The sequence below is a fragment of the Anguilla anguilla genome, chromosome 15, assembly GCF_013347855.1.
Source record: "Anguilla anguilla isolate fAngAng1 chromosome 15, fAngAng1.pri, whole genome shotgun sequence".
NCBI lineage: Eukaryota > Metazoa > Chordata > Actinopteri > Anguilliformes > Anguillidae > Anguilla > Anguilla anguilla.
In genome coordinates, this window is record NC_049215.1 from 11,078,709 (window position 1) to 11,098,937 (window position 20,229).

Sequence of the window (20,229 nt, forward strand, 5' to 3'; positions counted from 1 at the left end):
GGCACACTGCTCCACGCATTCAAAACTAAATGGCGACTTCCTGATATTCAGTACAAAGCGTACATTTGGCAAACTTCCACCAAACCCCCTTATTATGCTGACAGAAGTGAACGTGAGATTTGTGGAGGGGTGTGGTACCTAATTCCCCCCCCCCCCCCCCCCCCCCCCCCCCGGTGCGTCTCTCTTGAGGTGGGGTAGGAGTCGGGGACGGGCCGCGTGCCTGCTCTTTTGTAGGTCGGCTCCGTAACTTTGACGCCCTTTCCCTCCTGGTTTCCCGCCTTGGCGGACTCCCCCCCCCCCCCCAGCCCCCCCCCTCGCTGAACCATGCGGGTCTGGAGGGTGCTCGCTTCGTGGCGCGAGCCGTACTTGGTGATTGCTCATTGGTCCACGTCGCGGTGCTGTCCCGGTTTCCGGGCCGAGGTCCGGGGCTGTGGCCGCGAATCATGCGCTTTGATTGGCTGAGAGCTTATCCCATCTCAAGAGCCATGCCATGGTCTCATACACCCTGTATTTGGCCCGTACTGAGGCTAGAGTTCTAGCAAGATAATGCTAACTGTAATGGACGCCGTGAACGCCCGAGTGTGCTGACTTTCTGGCCGTCCGTCACGTTTCACACGTGTCTTTCCTTCTGGAACCTTCTGCTGTCTTCAGAACGACAGTCAGCTTTGTCTCGACTTGCAAAAGACACTCAGTTATTTTTATGACAGAAAATAGTAATGATTATCTGTGTGGAGTTGTATATGATTGTCATGACATGTAAAATGATTTATGGTTGAATAACCTTGAGCAATGTTAGTTTTGCACACAGGTGCGTATAGGGCATGTAGTAGTATGAGATGTAGTGTGTGTAGCGCATGTTGTAGCACGTGTAATAATGCATGTAACGTGTGTACCAGGACGTGGCACTGGAGGCCTCTGCAGACGTGTACGGATGCTTGTTATAATTTTGTTTGTCTGTTTTGTCTGGCTGTTGGTGAATATTGTCATATCATGGTTTAGGAACTGGCCTTTTTACCAAAGGGCTGCTGGTTCAGTTCCTGCCATTGTGCCCTTGAACACAGTACTTAACCTGCATTGTTTCAGTGTGTATCGAGCTGTATAAATGGATGCTATGATACTATGTAAAAATAAATAAGGGGGAAAAAAGCTGTGCAAGTCACTCTGGATAAGACTGTGTGCTAAATGCCCATAATGTAATGGAAATCATATATTTATACAGTCGATTAACAACGGTGAACTGCCTTCAGGCAGTGGCTTGTAGTTTCTGCGGGAAAGTGCTCTTGGGAAATGTAGTTTAAAATGGTAATCACACCCCTTAGATATGAGAGGAGTTGGAAAGGAATAGAATGGAGGGGCCCTGGACCCTTCTGCAGAGCCTCCTTCCCGCACTGCTAAATCCCCCAAAATTACTCCATCTCTGATGGCCTCTAACTGCCAGCCAGGCTGCTTCTGACTGAGTCATTCTGGGGCATGTGGGTGATGCCCTTTCACTGAAAATCAGCGCAGTGGACGACCGGACCAGAAAGATCTGGCAACCATATAAGTATAGCAGACTCAGACCTGTGTTCAGTCAGACTTGTCCCTAGCTTTTGGTTACCAGTGGTTAATCAGTTGCTGATTGCCGCTGCAGCTGGTGGCGTTGATGATTTCACCTCTGAGTTTGGAGAAGCTCTCTGTCCTAAATGCCAGTGCGCTGCCAGACTGAGCATCAGTAACGGAAATTTCCTACCATACAAGTATTATTTACTCTAGCTTTAATATTATTTTTTAAATATTTATCTTGGCCGTTGTACGTACTTGGAAGTGTAGATGGTATCTTCAGCCTGAACCTCTACCACCACATTTTTGAGGGATTGGCTGTTCGGCTCTGCTTCATACCTTCACCGTAAACAAATAACCCGATCGCCTCATAACGAGAGCCAGAACTCAGACTGAAACAGGCATTGGTTTTCCACGTGCTGCCGGCTATAGAACTCTTAATCCCCGACCAGACAATTAGCACACCCATTATTTCAAACGTGTTCCATCCTTACACATATCTCGGTTACTTCAAGGATGGGGGGGGATGTGTTAAGAGGAAGCTTCTCAATTTTCCGGTGTTGGAGTTCATCTGGCCTTAATGACATCTGATCATGTGATCCGTGCTGATCGCTGCTCTCAGAATGGGGCGTGTTGATCCTCTTTGCCTGCCTCAGGACTCCTTTCCCTGTAGGAGCGGGAAATCGGCCATCTTTGTTAGACTCTCTCTCCCCCGTCCTGTGGCCAGTCCGGTTTCACGCTCCACCCTGAAGTAGGAATCCTCGGAAACGGGCGAGAAAGGACTCTTTTTGGATGAAAATCTTCCTGGATTAAAACTGAGGAGGTGAGCGGAGTTGGAGCGCGAGCCTTTAGTGTAAGAATGGTGAACAGGCGCCCCCTGTCTCCAGGAAGAGAGGCGTCGTCCTGGGACGGGCGGGCCGCTGTCCCCCCCCGTTCCCCTTGCGCAGGTGTCGAGGCAGATGGTGTCTCTGGAAGACGGAGAAGGTGGCAAATCCGTGAATTAATCCCTGACTTCAGATCTGCCTGTGCATCAGACCGCGCCTCGAGGTTCTCTGACTCGACCTGCCAATTAGACAGCCTGGCAAAAATGTTAACATTTCATGCAAGATCAATCTGAGGTGAATGCCTCAAAAGACACCACAAAATGCTGGTTCTAAAAATGTATCAAAAATAAAATACAGAATTTGGTATTTTGAAGATACAAAAATACATTTCTTGAGAAGGATTGTCATTTGATGTAAAGGTCATCGTAAAGGACCGCATAATTATTTTCCACATCATCTTTTATGGATTGCCTTCAGTTAGTTAGTTTTCTGTGCACATATTTGTCCATCTTGGACAAATGGAAGAGGCTTTGTTGAATAATAATGGGCTGCAGTACATCTCTACTTCCCCTTTATGTCATTGCAGGTTTCCCTTTAAGCTTGAAAGCCAGTGAAAGAAAGCTCTATGTCTTGGAAGAGTAATGTAGTAGTGGCCTGCGTTGTTAGAATTTATACCACTCACAATGAAATGTGAAGCGTCTTTCAAGAGATTTGCGCTATTCTCTAATGCGGGCATTTCACATACTGTAGTGTAAGCGTTCATAGGTGGCTCAGTCATGTTATGTTTGATGCAGTGGTTTACCGTGAAGCCAGAACATTGCAAACATTTTTCTGATGGTGGAATATTATTTTCTCATGAACTTATTGTACATAATGAGGGATAATAGTAGCCTATCTCTATGAGCTATATTTATCACTTACTGTAGGGCATACTCAAATTTACTGTGCGCAGATATGTACTAGACAAACATAAAATTTACCTTGGAATGATCAGAAATGATAACATTAGTAAAATGTCCCATTCTCATTCAGCAAAAAATGCATACTGTAGAGTACAGAAAAACATACTAGAGTGTACGTATTTAGGTATGTATCACAATGTTTTTGCATTATCTTTTGATGCAATATCAATGTTTCATCTAAAACCATCCGACAGGGCAAATTTATATGCTTTGTATTGGACAAAAATAAATGTATTTATTTTTGGAGAGGTTTTGGGTAGGTTTGTATAGGCTATATGGAGGGGGAAGGTAAAATGAAAATGAAAATATGTTTTAAAAAATGACTAAATTTGGTTAGGACCCCTAGATATCTTTGACCCCTCTACTGATGAAAAGATGGTCATTTTCACTTGATGCGAAAGTGAGTTTCATGAGTGAAAACCGTTAGTGTTGTAAATGGTAATGGTGTCCTGCTTCAGTCAAGCCATTTTACGAGTAGTCCGCCTCCTAAATGGTTGAGGATTGGTCAGATCTGGTATATATGCGGGAGAAGGACTTATTTTGAATATTTTTAAATCAAAAATGCGTCTTTCTGAGGTATCGTGATACGAATTGCATGACAATTTTTCAGCAGCTTATGAGATAGCTAATGCATGCATTTTTAAATGCTGCCCATCCCTGCTCTGGAAGTGAAACCCGTCTGACGGCGCGGGCGTGACCCACATCGTACCCGACCTGTCGGCCAAGGCCGTGAGTTATTTCATTTCCGCCGTTAGCGTAGAGGACACGGGATCGCAGCGCTCGCCCCGAGAAGCCGTTCCTTCGCAGCGCTCGCCTCCCCGCCGCGGTCTCGTTAAAGACCGCGGCCTGACCTGCCGTGAACAGCGGCGATCGGGAAGGAGCTCAGGTGCGCAACGTCTCAGGCACAAAATGGCCGCAAGCGCCGACGGGCGGCCACAAATTTCCCGAGCTTAATGAAATGTGCATAAGCTGCTGTCGCCCACCCGCGGAGATTTATCTGCGTGTAAAAATGCGTCGCGTTGCTGAGGGGGGGGGGGGCAGAGCGGCTCGTTCTGGCGCGGGAACAGTGTGGAGCCCCACACGTGTATCGCGCGATGAGGACGTGGCTGGTGAGTGCGGTAGGCATCAGTGTTTATGGTAATTGTAATACGCTGCCAGTTCTACCTGCATTACTGCCACGGCTAATTCCGGTGCGGTTCGGTGGAAAGGCGAGGTACGGCAAGGTCACCGTGACCGGCAGCACTCACCAACATGAAAGCTGTGACCTCCGTGCGTTCATCCGGCGTTCTCTCTTTCAACTGGCTACCTTAGCAAGGACACTCTCTCCCTCGTTGTCTCTGTTTTTCTCTCCCTCTCTCTCTCCCTCCCTCGGTCTCTCTCCCACTCCCTCCCTCAGTTAGATACCAGAGGAAGGACTCTCTCTCTTTCCCCCTCTCTCTCTCTCCCCCCTCTCACTCCCTCGATTGGATACCAGCGCAAGGACTCTCTCTCTCTCTCTCCACCCGCCCTTTCTCTCTCTCTCTCGCTCCCTCGCTCCTGTGGGAGAGGCAGTTTGCAGGGCAGTGTGCCCCCCATGCCCGTTCCTGTGAGGCTCCTGCAGGACGGTCTTGCCTCTCCACCGTTACCTTGGTGACAACGTTAGTGTTCTATAAAGTGCTACCTCACCCTCATTTGAAGGTAAAATGGTCTGTCCACCGGCTTAAAAAAATGATTAAATTGACCAACATCCCAATCTGCAAAATAAAATGTCTCCTGTTCTGGAAAAATCTTTGCGGTAAGCCACACTCACTTGATGGACAGGGGCCTGTTTTGGATGTATTGTGTGGCGAATAAGATTTCTAGACAACCACAGCTCTCAAAATAAAGTAAAAAAAAACAGTGGAAGGGTCGGTGGAGTACAGTAGCATGAAATCAGGTTGCTGTTTCTCCCTTGTGCAGCAGCTGCAGAGTGGCTGGTTCTAAGGCTCTGGTACTCCAGCTGGGGTGGGGATGGGGGGGGGGGGGTGTCTGGGAAGATGTGCTGCTATAAATATTTTTGTGTTGGCTATTGAAGCGTTTGAGGTCATTTTTCTGTCTGACTGGCAGTGGTGGATTGCGCTTTTATAAAATGAATGTACGCCTTCGCTAAGTCTCGCCAACGCAGACGTGCAGAGGATAACTGTTCGGAGCTCACCGGCAACCTTGGTAACCTAATATTTAGCTATCGAGGGTAGACGGCAGAAGCCATCAAGGAGACAAATTATCCTTCAGCTGCAGTTGGAAAGTACATCCACAGTTGACGGTCCATGCATCACTTTTAGCGAGCGAAATTTGATAGGCGCTTCTTGAAACTTCTGAACGCAGACAATGTAGAATTGTGGCAGCTTGAGGCTACGTTGAGACAACAGCAGTCACCAGACCGGTAAACCACACCAGCCGGGTTCTCTTCCAAAACTCACTCTCCCTTTGCCGAATATGTCTGCCCTCAATCTGCGGCTGATATTAATAACATGCTCCGTGGTCTGCAGACCCATTCATAACGGATTATGAAGCGGCTGTCCCTGCGGCAGCGCGCTACGTGCTGACTCGCGGCTAATCGCTAGCCCCCTCGCGTTCAGCACGTTTCTTCGGGCGCCGCGTCGAATGTGTTCAGCGGCTTCTCTGCGGTTAACCTTGTACTGGAATTAGTAAAAATAAAGCATGTCTGTTTAAATGTTTTTCAAGTTGTTCCACCTTTTTTTTTTTTTTTTGCTGGTACGGCTGGGATTTTTTCTCCCTGGGTGATTGTCAAACCATGCTACATCATGCTACTTTTTGGCCAAAAAAGAAAATAAGAAATTATCTTGTTGTTTTGAACACTGTCTGTGGTTCACCTGAACTTGGTACATTCAGAATAAAAGTCACGTTTCTGTATTGCAGACACAATTTTTATTAAAATTGATTTTTGGGAGCATATCTTTTTGTCTGCAGCACACACAGAGGAAAAACTGCCCAGCCGGTCGAGCATTTCTGGATGAATAATAGATTCTCGATTAGTTCATCCCTGAATTGGAGACATTTTGAGTCCCAGGGACAGATTAGCTTGCTGTAAATGTAGCCAAGTGCAACTAGCTAGCTCGCTAATTTAATTTAGTCAGCTGGACATATGCAGTTGTCCAAGTCTGTATAATTTTTATAAAATTTATATGCCCACCTTGCTTTCGTAGACTGCAGCCTTTTCTGCCCACTTGATGTGTAGATCCTGTACACCTTGCTCAGTTTTTATGGTGGTTAATTTTTTTTTTTTTTTAAATCTTGACATTTGCGATATATTCCGTAAGTTTATTTCTGGCTCCAGTTCTGCTTGTCAGTATGATTTATGCCGCATTCTCAGAAGAGTAGCCTGCTTTCCTGCTGGATGCACACAGCGTCAGGACTGCTGGGTAAGGATGCTGTATAAAGTCCTGAGTGCTGGGTAAGGGTGCTGTATAAAGTCCTGAGTGCTGGGTTAGGGTGCTGGGTAAAGTCCTGAGTGCTGGGTTAGGGTACTGGGTAGGGGTCCTGAGTGCTGCGTTAGGGTGCTGTATAAAGTCCTGATTGCTGGGTTAGGATGCTGGGTAAGGGTCCTGAGTGCTGGGTAAGGGTGCTGGGTAAAGTCCTGATTGCTGGGTAAGGATGCTGGGTAGGGGTCCTGAGTGCTGGGTTAGGGTGCTGTATAAAGTCCTGAGTGCTGGGTTAGGGTACTGGGTAGGGGTCCTGAATGCTGGGTTAGGGTGCTGTATAAAGTCCTGAGTGCTGGGTTAGGGTGCTGTATAAAGTCCTGAGTGCTGGGTTAGGGTACTGTATAAAGTCCTGATTGCTGGGTTAGGATGCTGGGTAAGGGTGCTGTATAAAGTCCTGAGTGCTGGGTAAGGGTGCTGTATAAAGTCCTGAGTGCTGGGTAAAGTCCTGAGTGCTGGGTAAGGATGCTGGGTATGGGTCCTGAGTGCTGGGTAAGGGTACTGTATAAAGTCCTGAGTGCTGGGTAAGGGTGCTGTATAAAGTCCTGATTGCTGGGTTAGGGTACTGGAAAAGTCCTGAGTGCTGGGTAAGGGTGCTGTACAAAGTCCTGAGTGCTGGGTAAGGGTGCTGGGTAAAGTCCCGGGTGGTAGTTGCTAGGTAACATTTTGCTTTTGACCAGTCAGTCTATCTGATGCCTTTCCCACAAAAGGCCCCAAACTCGCAGCACAGCATCACAGTCACTGTTTTATTGCTGCTTCTCGAAATCTTTCTGTTTAATTTTCACTGAGAGCGTAGCTGCTATTACAGAAGTGAGGAGTTTTTCTGAGGTGTGCTCTCTCAGTCCTCTGTATGAACAGCTCGGTTTAAAGACGCTGCCTTTTCGTCTCTGGTGTCAGTAATTGGGGCCTCGGCAGCGTTTTGGGATTACCGCGTACCCCACTCTGTCGTTTTCTCCTCCCCCTCCGGTGGGGCAGGGGGTGCTCCTGCCTCCCGTTTGTGCTCCTCCCCCGTCACGCTTCGTCTCCCGCGGTCCGGGAGTGACGCTCTGCCCGCTGGCGGGACGTGGGGGAGCGCACGGTCCGCTCGCCCCCATCGGCACCCTCGGACGCTCTCGTGGTGCGATTCCGTCGCCGTCCTCTCTGATTGCACGATGATCAGTGAAAACCCAGCTTGAGTGTCCTTGTCCTGCTGCGTGCTGTCAGTCCTGCGGAACAGACACATTGGGCTGGATGGGAGCGTTCAGTGTCTCCTGCAGAACAGGCGCATTGGGCTGGATAGGGAGCGTTCAGTGTGTGTCCTGCAGAACAGACGCATTGGGCTGGATGGGAGCGTTCAGTGTCTCCTGCAGAACAGACTCATTGGGCTGGATAGGGAGCGTTCAGTGTGTGTCCTGCAGAACAGACGCATTGGGCTGGATGGGAGCGTTCAGTGTGTGTCCTGCAGAACAGACTCATTGGGCTGGATGGGAGCGTTCAGTGTCTCCTGCAGAACAGACTCATTGGGCTGGATAGGGAGCGTTCAGTGTCTCCTGCAGAACAGGCGCATTGGGCTGGATGGGAGCGTTCAGTGTCTCCTGCAGAACAGACGCATTGGGCTGGATGGGAGCGTTCAGTGTGTGTCCTGCAGAACAGACGCATTGGGCTGGATGGGAGCGTTCAGTGTGTGTCCTGCAGAACAGACGCATTGGGCTGGATGGGAGCGTTCAGTGTGTGTCCTGCAGAACAGACTCATTGGGCTGGATGGGAGCGTTCAGTGTGTGTCCTGCAGAACAGACGCATTGGGCTGGACCCACAGACAGAACCCCGGTGATGAGGAGCGGGTTCATTATTCCGTTCACTAGCACAATATCCCGGGGGTTAGTTCGTTTATCACATCAGTTATCCGTGGCCTGGTTCTCCCGTCGTGTTTCTCCAGGTCAACTCCTCCGGCGACTGCCTTCGGGCTTTTCCGTACTCTCCCTGGCCCTCTGTAATTAATTCATTTTTTTGTGATTCAAATCATTTTTCTCAGCTTGCAGCTTAGGTTTGCAAAACATTGTTTGTGAACTGTGCTGTACGGCACATTTGGAAGATACATATTTTAGACAGTTTTTAGGGTCTTTCGCATTTGTGAAAAGCATCTTAAGTGTATTTAAGGGAGACTCGGCATGTAACCCCCATGGCATAGCTGGTAATGGTATGATCTGTGTTTGAAATGAATACTGACGCTAATCTCCTGCTCTCCTGTTGTATTACGCAAGTCTTTGCCTTCCTCCATGGTGACACTCAACGCTCCATTTCCAGTTGGGGCTGTTTTGACAATAGAGGAAGAACCCAAAGCTCAGTGGTGTGTGGAACACTGAAGGGTTGTTCAGCCTCTTTTTCAGTCCGTCTTTTGGGGTCTCCCTTCCCAGGTGAAGTGTGATTTCATGGTTCGTGTGGACCAAAAATAACTTACCGAAGGCTCGAAGACGCTCTTCCTTACAATGCAAGATAGTGTGTGTGTGTGTGTGTGTGCCTGTCTGTGTGTGTGCGTGTGCGTGTGCGTGTGCGTGTGTGTGTATGTGTCTGTATGTGTGTGTGAGTGTGTGCATGCGTGTGTGTGTGTCTGTGTCTGTGTGTGTGTGTGAGTGTGTGCATGCGTGTGTGTGTGTCTGTGTTTGTGTGTGTGTTATGAAAGCGTTTGCTAGTGCATTGTGCCGTTGCTCTTTTTAGAGCAGTGCACAGCAGGACACTCTGACAGCGTGTGCAGTATTCATTTTAGGAAGGAGGGGGAGGCTGTTGGGCTGCTCTTTCTCAGTAGGGATTGGCCCATTAGGCTTTCCGTAGGAGAGCAGGACTCCTCATCCTGATGAAGGAGCGCGGGCGGACGGGCGGGCGGCCCTGACGATGCCCCCGGGTCCGACTCAACCCGGAACGCTCGCTTGGTTTCACACCGCGCGGCGCGGAGCTGAAATTTAATTGGCCGCAGCGCTTCGTTATGCGGAGAGGGGGAGTCCCAAACGGATCCCGGCACTGCCCGCGTTACCCGCGGAGACGGAGAATACCCCCCCCCTTCCCCTCAGTGAAATCAGGGGGCAGATATGAGCTGATGATTAATAGCAGGAGAGCTGGTTAGGCCGGTGAGGAACCTTCCGGAAAGGCTATCTCTGGCGCGCCGCTGGCGAGCTGCACTCTGATTGGCGAATTCGGTCCGTGGGAACTTAACGCGGCGGTACGTTTGGGAGCCGCCGGTGTTGAGACGGAGCTTTAGCGCGCAGGTTGAGTCGCTCGCCCCCCCCCCCCCCCCCCGCACGCGCTCACGGCGCTGGGGGGGCTGGGGGTTCGGATCGCCCGTTGTAATCAGAGCGAGGGCAGCGACGGGCGCGGGGTTCGCCTGAGGTGAGCTCGTCGCGACGCCGCCGTGACCCGCGGGGAGGTGAAATCCGCACAGGGCTGTCCTCAGGGGGGTTCTCGGCGGGTGTTCAGCTGGTTTTGGGTGTGGCGCGGCTCCCGAACGCTTCGGGGGGCCTGGCGGTGTTTTCCCTGCGTGAGCTGCTCTGTCTGACGCGCGTCTGCTTTGAGCCGTCGCACGGGCCGTGAGAGAGAGGCCCTGTGCTGCTCTCCCACGCTGCAGACGCGCCCCTCTGAGCTCCCACGCCGGGGGCAATCCAGGGGCTGCTGTGACTGTCGGTCGCGCCGTGCGCGTGCACCGTGCACACTCGCCGTGCACGCTCACCGTGCACGCTCGCCGTGCGCGCTCATTGAGCCACAGTTATTTAGCGCGCACCTCTGCCTACCCGCGGCTCTTAGCTGTGCACTCTGCTCTCGCTCTGCCTGTGCTCTTTCAGCAGGCTGTGCTTCCGGGGGTCTCCGCTGCACTCTCCTCTAAACTGGGTGCGTCTCTCCACAGGGTGGCCTGGGACGCCCTCCCGGAGGAAGGCTGAGCGTTTAGGGAGGATCCCCGTCCTGCACCCGGCCCGCCCCGCCCCCCACCCCCCGCCCCGCCCTGCCGCCGGACCGCCGCCCCAGACACGGTGAGCGCCACGCTGCAGCCACAGCGCCCCACAGGCTGTCACCCGGGGGGAGGGAGGCGCACAGAGAGGGCAGATTGATCTCTGTGAACGCCTTTCATCATACCCATAATACAGTCATATATACACGCACACTCACACTCACTCACACGCATGCGCACATACCCATAATACAGTCATATATACACGCACACACTCACACTCACTCACACGCATGCGCACATACCCATAATACAGTCATATATACACGCACACTCACACTCACTCACACGCATGCGCACATACCCATAATACAGTCATATATACACGCACACACTCACACTCACTCACACGCATGCGCACATACCCATAATACAGTCATATATACACGCACACACTCACACTCACTCACACGCATGCGCACATACCCATAATACAGTCATATATACACGCTCACACTCACACTCACACTCACGCATGCGCACATACCCATAATACAGTCATATATACACGCACACTCACTCACACACACACACACGCTCACACTCACACTCTCACACGCATGCGCACATACCCATAATACAGTCATATATACACGCACACTCACTCACACACACACACACGCTCACACTCACACTCTCACACGCATGCGCACATACCCATAATACAGTCATATATACACGCACACACACACACTCTCACACGCATGCACACACACTCACTCTCCCTCACACACTCACTCTCCCTCACACACACACACACACACTCACTCACACGCATACGCACACACTCACTCTCCCTCTCACACACACACACACACACACACACACACACACACTCACTCTCCCTCACACATACACACTCTCACGCTCTCTCACACACACACACACACACACTCACTCAAACTCACTCGCACACATACACACGCACATACACACGCACACACTCACACTCTCTCACACGCATGCGCACACACTCACTCTCCCTCTCACACACACACACACACACACACACTCACTCACTCACTCACACGCATGCGCACACACTCACTCTCCCTCTCTCTCACACACACACACACGCACACACTCACTCGCACACATACACACTCTCACGCTCTCTCACACACACACACACACACACTCACTCAAACTCACTCGCACACATACACACGCACATACACACGCACACACTCACACTCTCTCACACGCATGCGCACACACTCACTCTCCCTCTCACACACACACACACACACACACTCACTCACTCACTCACACGCATGCGCACACACTCACTCTCCCTCTCTCTCACACACACACACACACACTCAAACTCACTCACACACACAGACTCTCTCTCTCTCTCTCTCTCTCTCTCTCTCTCTCTCTCTCACACACACTCTCTCTCACAGGCACTCACTCACACACTCTCTTTCTCTCTCTCTCTCTCTCACACACACACGCACACACACACACACACACACGCACACACATGCACACACACACACACACACACACAGGACTGTGCTTCCCTGCTGGTGGTGTAAGACTTTTCTTACAGGTTCACAGTCGTGGTGACGGATGTTATTTTACATTCATTTCTCAGAGTAAACTGACTCTGCCCCAGACACATTAAAGATGTAGAAGCCGTTAATGTTTTAAGTCGGCGTTGCTGTATGAATATCATAGCCCGGCGAGTTGGGTTCCCGTAACAGGAGACTTGGGTCAGTCCGGACGGCCCTGCGTCACGTTACCCCCGCCCCGCCCGTTTAACAGAGACCTCGCTCGTCTGTTTCCAGTCTGGACGTTGTTGTGCTTGAGCGGCCTCTCAGGCCTGTCGGAGCTCGGTGTGACGCACCGGGGTGTTCCCCGCGACGCGCTCCTGCTCCAGCGTTTAGCGGTCGCTCCCCTCCAGGGAGACGTGCGCTGCTCGCGTGTTTGTCGGCACGGGAGTCGGTACTCCTTCGGTTTGGTAAGGGGGGGTGTGGTGTGTCCTGAGTACTCTTTCGGTTTGGTAACGGGGGTGTGGTGTGTCCTGAGTACTCTTTCGGTTTGGTAAGGGGGGGTGTGGTGTGTCCTGAGTACTCTTTCGGTTTGGTAAGGGGGGGTGTGGTGTGTCCTGAGTACTCTTTCGGTTTGGTAAGGGGGGGTGTGGTGTGTCCTGAGTACTCTTTCGGTTTGGTAAGGGGGGATGTGGTGTGTCCTGAGTACTCTTTCGGTTTGGTAAGGGGGGATGTGGTGTGTCCTGAGTACTCTTTCGGTTTGGTAACGGGGGATGTGGTGTGTCCTGAGTACTCTTTCGGTTTGGTAACGGGGGATGTGGTGTGTCCTGAGTACTCTTTCGGTTTGGTAACGGGGGATGTGGTGTGTCCTGAGCCCTCGCGTGTTTTTGGCGTCCGTTAATTCGGCGGGGTGTCGACTGAACCGGCCTACGTTCGGTGCCTTTGCCCCGAGGGCAGCGCGCTGGCCGGGTGTCGAACCCGCAACCTCTCGGTCGCCAGCTCGGTTGCCTGCCCTTTCTTTAACGAGGCCTGCTCTCTCTGGTTTTTGTTGGGGGCACAGTTAGTCTCCGTATAGCTCCGTTTCAGGATAAACTGACCCAGCAGGAGGGTCGCAGGTTTTCAGTCCTGAGTCCAGACGCGGTGCGTTTCTAACGGACGGCGGCTCAGGAACACGTCTCAGATGTGAGAGTACTTATTTATACATTTTGTCTGCGTTTTGTGCACCCAGTGATGGATAGCTGGTGCTGCGCTGGAGCTCGGCCCCAGTAAAGGTGCGAAGTTGCGCTTTTAGAACAGCCCGATTACCACAAAATGGAGGCTGGCAGCATACGACCCCCCCCCCCCCCCCCTCGAGTCTGTAATCTGTCAGGTGGATAGCAGAGGAGGCGGGGTGTCCCGAATCCTCGCTCGGGTTTTCGGTTCCGTCTGCGGAAAGTTCTCTTGTTCTTCTGTTCGTCCGTCCTGTTGAACGTGGAGCTCTCGGGTCGTCCTGGCGAAAGCCCCGCCCTGCTCCTTCGCCTTCCCGGGGTCCGACAGAGGGCGCGACCTTTGACCCCGCACCTGCGCGCCCTGAAATCCGGCCGCCTCGGCTCCAGATAGCGGAACTAACGTCACATACTGCCTGCAGCTTCTTCTGTGGGAGCCACAGCGTCACACACTGCCTGCAGCTTCTTCTGTGGGAGCTTCAAGTAACAAAACAACACTTGGTCAGCAGTGACATATGGGCACAGAGCCACGAGCCAAAATTTTCCAGCAATGTGTAGCTTTAAAGACCTCTCTGGCTGTTGATCTTTTTTATCTTTAGTCTACTGCTGTTCCTTTAGCTGTCCAGTAGGTTTTGAATTGTATTTTGCTATCAGTGGCAACTGCTAATTGTAAAAAAAAATTTCTTGCTGTTAAATGGCCATTCGTAGATGAATTCACGCAATAGTTCTTCGCCACAATCCTAACCAACAGCCTCTTTGGCTGCGCTGTTTGTCAGCAGAGTTGTAAAACCGTGGGATATGAATGGAATCGCTATCTTCAGCCAATCGCTAGCCTGCTAGTTGATTGCGTTAGCGAGAGTCGCTAGCGTCAGTCTTGTGCGTGTGGCTGAGTGCTTACACGGTCTGTATAGCTATGTATGCTTCACTGTGTACTGTGCAGGTAAAGATCTGCAGTCGGACCTCCGCATCATGTAGGTGTGATTTATTTTAACACGTTTACATAAGCCCGTGGAAGCAAGTCTCCTGCCAGGGTATTAAAACAAGGGTTAAAGGCTCAGCTACCCTTTTTAAATACTTAGCGTTTTATTATATGTTTCCAGTAGTTAACTTTAATGTGTCCGTTGTCTCTGACTCTTTTGAGGTGCTTAGAGCGATTGAGTCCTGCTTCATGTTAAGTGCAGCTTAACTTCGGAAAGCATAGATTACCTCACTAACCAGCGCTTTAAAGGTGAGGCTGACTGGTTCGTAGTAGACTGTACTCCGTAACCCGTCATAGGGCGCTAACGCTGCTCTCGTGAACAGCCTATGCAGGGTTTAATGACAGACTTATGAAGCTGCACCATTTGAATTTGAGCAGTCGTAAGTTCACAGAAAAAAATCTTTCTCTATGTGGTAGTCAGAATTTTATTGCTCAGTAGATCCGTACTGATTTTTATTATAGATCTGTGCTGTCTCTTGGAAGATGAAATCATAATTTAAAAAAGTAAAATAGTGCAGTAATGTTTAATTTTTCATCTGGACCGTTTCTCAGCTGAGAGATTCATCCCTCATTGTGTCCTGGAGGAGCAGCTATGGCCTAGTTCACCCTGCGCCTCCTCTCTCTGCGTCTCCTCACCCTGTAGCCACTCATGCATCTCCTCACACCGCACCTCCTCTCCCTGCACCCCCTCACCAAAAACATTCTCTCACTGCACCTCCTCTCCCTGTACCCCCTCACCAAACACCTTCTCTCCCTGCACCCCCTCACCAAAAACCTTCTCTCATTGCACCTCCTCAACCAGCACCCCCTCACCAAAAACCCCGTCTCCCAGCACCTCCTCACCCTGGACCTCCTAACACCTTTATTCATTGGGATCTATAAACTCAGATATTCCAAGGTTTTTCTTTTTTTAAGATTACCACATGCGATGACTCAGACTTGAACCACAACAAAATAATTATCCATGTTTCTTTGAGCCAGTCATCTTTAGTTGTCTGACATTTGTGTTATTTATTGATCATTAACACTGCCGTTGGTAGCGTTGGGGTAATCAAAAACAAGACAGCGCCTGATCTGAACCGAAAGTTGAAAGCGCGATGTCACACTAGCTAGCTTGCTCAACACGAGTAAATTAAAACAAAAATCTCTCTGAGGATTTAAAAAATATTATTAGCCTGTCTGCCAAAAATTGATATTGTGGGCTGACATACTGTGGCAAAAATAGTTATTTTTCACAGAACGCAAGTGTATTCGTGTAAGATTTTGAAATGTCCTGCATTCCAAAGACGCAGGCCATTTCTGCATTGCAGTTATAAATGATAGCCGTCCGTTGTGTGCAATGCTTGTATTTCTAATGTTTATCTTCATGCTGACACCGGTCAGACTTTTTTGGAGGGGACACAAAGGCTGGTGGAGGCAGAACTCTCTGTGTGGTAAAAACCCTGCTGTGCCTGGAGGTGGGTCTGGAGGAAAACTCTCTCACTGCTCTCCGCATGTGGGCCTGACTGCCATCCGACAGGCCGGACAGTGGGGGGAAATGAAATGGCACTCCCTTAGTGTTATTCTGACTCCCGCAGCGATCCGAGCGGGGAGCCTGCCCCTCCTCCAGCGGAGTGAGCGACGAACGTCCGTCATCACTTTACCCGCACATTCCCTCATTGCACTGTCACGGCCTGCTAAAAGAAGTATCAGCAGTGAAAATCCCAACAGGATGGAGTTTCTGGGGCGCCCCTTCAGCATGAACATGTCAAACGGGTTTGATACTTCAGCACCTTGGGTTTGATACTTCAGCACCTCGGGTTTGATCCTTCAGCACCTCGGGTTTGATCCTTCAGCACCTTGGGTTTGATCCTTCAGCACCTCGGGTTTGATACTTCAGCACTTCGGGTTTGATACTTCAGCACCTCGGGTTTGGTCCTTCAGCACCTTGAGTTTGATACTTCAGCGCGGCGGGTTTGATACTTCAGCGCGCTGGCCCTCCAACCTAGAAGCACGTACGCGTCCCCGTTCTTTTCTCGCTATAAAAGGAACGTGTATCGTAGACGGGGAGAGGGAGAGAGTGATGGCATAGTGAGATCACGCTTCAGATTTCAGATTTCCCAGGAAAGCGGCGATCAGTCACCGCTTCTGACTAATCGCGGTCTGGCGGGGGCTGGGTCCATTCAGGGGGCGCTTCCCACGCTAACAGGAAGGCTCTCTGGTGTCGTGTCGGCGAACTCCTCGCCCAACCCGCTCGTCGCCGGCTAAATCCGGCCAGGACCGTGACCGCGGAATCCACCCTGCGAACCGCGACCTCCCTGGAGGCCGACCGACCGACCGACCGAGAACATCTCCCTCCCGCCTGGGAACGGGCGGGCGAGGCCTGTTTGGGCGTTTCTGCTCTTCCGTGGCTGATGGTGCTCAGATAACAGGAGTTTGCGTCGCTCTGCATTTTAACTCTAGAGTAGAGGCATTGAGGATGAATACTGTGGATGCAAAATGGTGATTACCAGTTCCACTCTTTGGTTTTCACATTTAAGGTTTTTTTTTGGGGGGGGGGGGGGGGGGGAGAGAATTTGCGCACCTTCTCAGAGAAAATGGGTGTTCTCTCACACTTCGGTCCTATTGGCAGCCTGAGCTGGGGCCTCTGCAGCAGACATCCCACGTTCGTACATTTGCGGAACCGAAACTGTTTCGCTGAACTTGTTCGCCTGAGGAATGCGCGTGTCAGACGGCTTCCGTGTTGCGCGTTTGTCATGCGCCGATGACTGGCCTGCTTTCCGCAGGCCGAACATTATTTATCCCGTCGCCACGGCGAGGTTCCAGCGAGAGGTCGACGTCTTGACTCACGAGAGCCAAGATGGCTGTCGAGCCCTCTAGCGCTTGTGAACAGGCCTGCCCGTGTGCTCCCTGGTCCGTTATATCATGCAAACAGATGTTAAAGAAAACAAATGGCAATGTAAACGGGAAAAGGGAATCAAAATAGTTTTCCGTTTAACTCCGTATGCCAGCTTGTTTATTGGCCACGGTGGACATTCTTACGAGGTGTTGCCGCAGAAACGGCAGGCTTTCCTCTGGTTTTGAAAGTTGGGGCGAGCCGGCCTCCGATTATGCTAATCTTTCTGATTTTGTCACGTGGGCTGGGGTGTCGCTCTGTGTTTCATTTTCCGCTTCTGAGCAACAGGAAGTCTATGGTTAAAGCTCTGCGTTCTTATGAAAATGAGGGCAAGGTCTGTGTCTGCTAGAGCAGCCGTCTCTCTCTCCGCTGTAGCCCGACCAGCGACTCCGTCACTGTGAGTTTCAGTGGGCGAGGAGACGTCTGCTGAGCGCTTCTGAGGAGCGGTCCGTGCGGATGTGTCTGACGGTGTGGGTGATACCGTTCAGTGTCGTGTACCAGGGCCTCAGAGCCTCTGAAGCTCAGCCGGGGCTGGGCCTCCGGTTCCCTTCAGTGCTGCTGTCTGTCTGTCTGTGTAATGCTGCAGACCTCCTCTCTCTCGTCTGGGGGGGGGGGGGGGGGGGGTCGTGTGACGAGCCTAGCTAGAGTGGTGTGGGGTGCCGTGGCATGGTGGTTGATTTCTGAGGAGATGCCAGCCAGCTCACGGGCACAGTGAAACTGGCATCTCCGGCAGCTTCAGCCCCCCCTCCTGCGCCCGAGCAGCTGTCGCCCGGAGGAAGCTGACTCACCCCCCCCCAGACGAGAGAGAGGAGGTCTGCAGCATTACACACGGCTCCTCCACAGAGTCCTCTCCTTAAACACGCTGAGCTTCACAGAGTCATCTCCTTAAACACTCTGAGCTTCACAGAGTCTCATCTCCTTAAACACGCTGAGCTTCACAGAGTCTCATCCCCTTAAACACGCTGAGCTTCACAGAGTCTCATCCCCTTAAACACGCTGAGCTTCACAGAGTCATCTCCTTAAACACGCTGAGCTTCACAGAGTCTCATCTCCTTAAACACGCTGAGCTTCACAGTCCTCTCCTTAAACACTCTGAGCTTCACAGAGTCTCATCTCCTTAAACACGCTGAGCTTCACAGAGTCTCATCTCCTTAAACACGCTGAGCTTCACAGTCCTCTCCTTAAACACGCTGAGCTTCACAGAGTCTCATCCCCTTAAACACGCTGAGCTTCACAGAGTCTCATCCCCTTAAACACGCTGAGCTTCACAGAGTCATCCCCTTAAACACACTGAGCTTCACAGAGTCATCTCCTTAAACACACTGAGCTTCACAGAGTCTCATCTCCGTAAACACGCTGAGCTTCACAGACTCATCCCCTTAAACACGCTGAGCTTCACAGAGTCATCCCCTTAAACACGCTGAGCTTCACAGAGTCTCATCCCCTTAAACACGCTGAGCTTCACAGAGTCTCATCCCCTTAAACACGCTGAGCTTCACAGAGTCTCATCCCCTTAAACACGCTGAGCTTCACAGAGTCTCATCTCCTTAAACACGCTGAGCTTCACAGAGTCCTCTCCTTAAACACGCTGAGCTTCACAGAGTCTCATCCCCTTAAACACGCTGAGCTTCACAGAGTCTCATCTCCTTAAACACACTGAGCTTCACAGAGTCATCTCCTTAAACACGCTGAGCTTCACAGAGTCTCATCTCCTTAAACACGCTGAGCTTCACAGAGTCATCCCCTTAAACACGCTGAGCTTCACAGTCCTCTCCTTAAACACGCTGAGCTTCACAGAGTCTCATCTCCTTAAACACACTGAGCTTCACAGAGTCTCATCTCCTTAAACACGCTGAGCTTCACAGAGTCTCATCTCCTTAAACACGCTGAGCTTCACAGAGTCTCATCTCCTTAAACACGCTGAGCTTCACAGAGTCTCATCTCCTTAAACACGCTGAGCTTCACAGAGTCTCATCTCCTTAAACACGCTGAGCTTCACAGAGTCTCATCTCCTTAAACACGCTGAGCTTCACAGTCCTCTCCTTAAACACGCTGAGCTTCACAGAGTCTCATCTCCTTAAACACGCTGAGCTTCACAGAGTCTCATCTCCTTAAACACGCTGAGCTTCACAGTCCTCTCCTTAAACACGCTGAGCTTTACAGAGTCTCATCTCCTTAAACACGCTGAGCTTCACAGAGTCTCATCCCCTTAAACACGCTGAGCTTCACAGAGTCATCTCCTTAAACACGCTGAGCTTCACAGAGTCATCTCCTTAAACACGCTGAGCTTCACAGAGTCTCATCCCCTTAAACACGCTGAGCTTCACAGAGTCTCATCCCCTTAAACACGCTGAGCTTCACAGAGTCATCCCCTTAAACACGCTGAGCTTCACAGAGTCTCATCTCCTTCAGCTTCACAGAGTCTCATCCCCTTAAACACGCTGAGCTTCACAGAGTCTCATCCCCTTAAACACGCTGAGCTTCACAGAGTCTCATCTCCTTAAACACGCTGAGCTTCACAGAGTCATCCCCTTAAACACGCTGAGCTTCACAGAGTCTCATCTCCTTAAACACGCTGAGCTTCACAGTCCTCTCCTTAAACACGCTGAGCTTCACAGAGTCTCATCTCCTTAAAGCTTCACAGTCCTCTCCTTAAACACGCTGAGCTTCACAGAGTCTCATCTCCTTAAACACGCTGAGCTTCACAGAGTCTCATCTCCTTAAACACGCTGAGCTTCACAGTCCTCTCCTTAAACACGCTGAGCTTCACAGAGTCTCATCCCCTTAAACACGCTGAGCTTCACAGAGTCTCATCCCCTTAAACACGCTGAGCTTCACAGAGTCATCCCCTTAAACACGCTGAGCTTCACAGAGTCTCATCTCCTTAAACACGCTGAGCTTCACAGAGTCTCATCCCC

General features: G+C 50.9%; 1 protein-coding gene across 3 annotated transcripts in view; it reads left to right on the forward strand.

Annotated features, from left to right (window-relative positions):
- Nucleotides 1-20,229, forward strand: part of LOC118214233 (double-stranded RNA-specific editase 1-like) — a 141,660-nt gene that overhangs the window by 35,216 nt on the left and 86,215 nt on the right. The window contains exon 1 of one of the 3 annotated variants that reach the window (XM_035394011.1): nucleotides 10,752-10,778. The exons of the other annotated variants lie outside the window; for them this stretch is intronic. The gene's annotated coding sequence lies outside the window, so the exon portion shown is untranslated. Of the gene's footprint in view, nucleotides 1-10,751; nucleotides 10,779-20,229 lie in introns of those variants that run through there. 3 annotated transcript variants of the gene reach the window in all.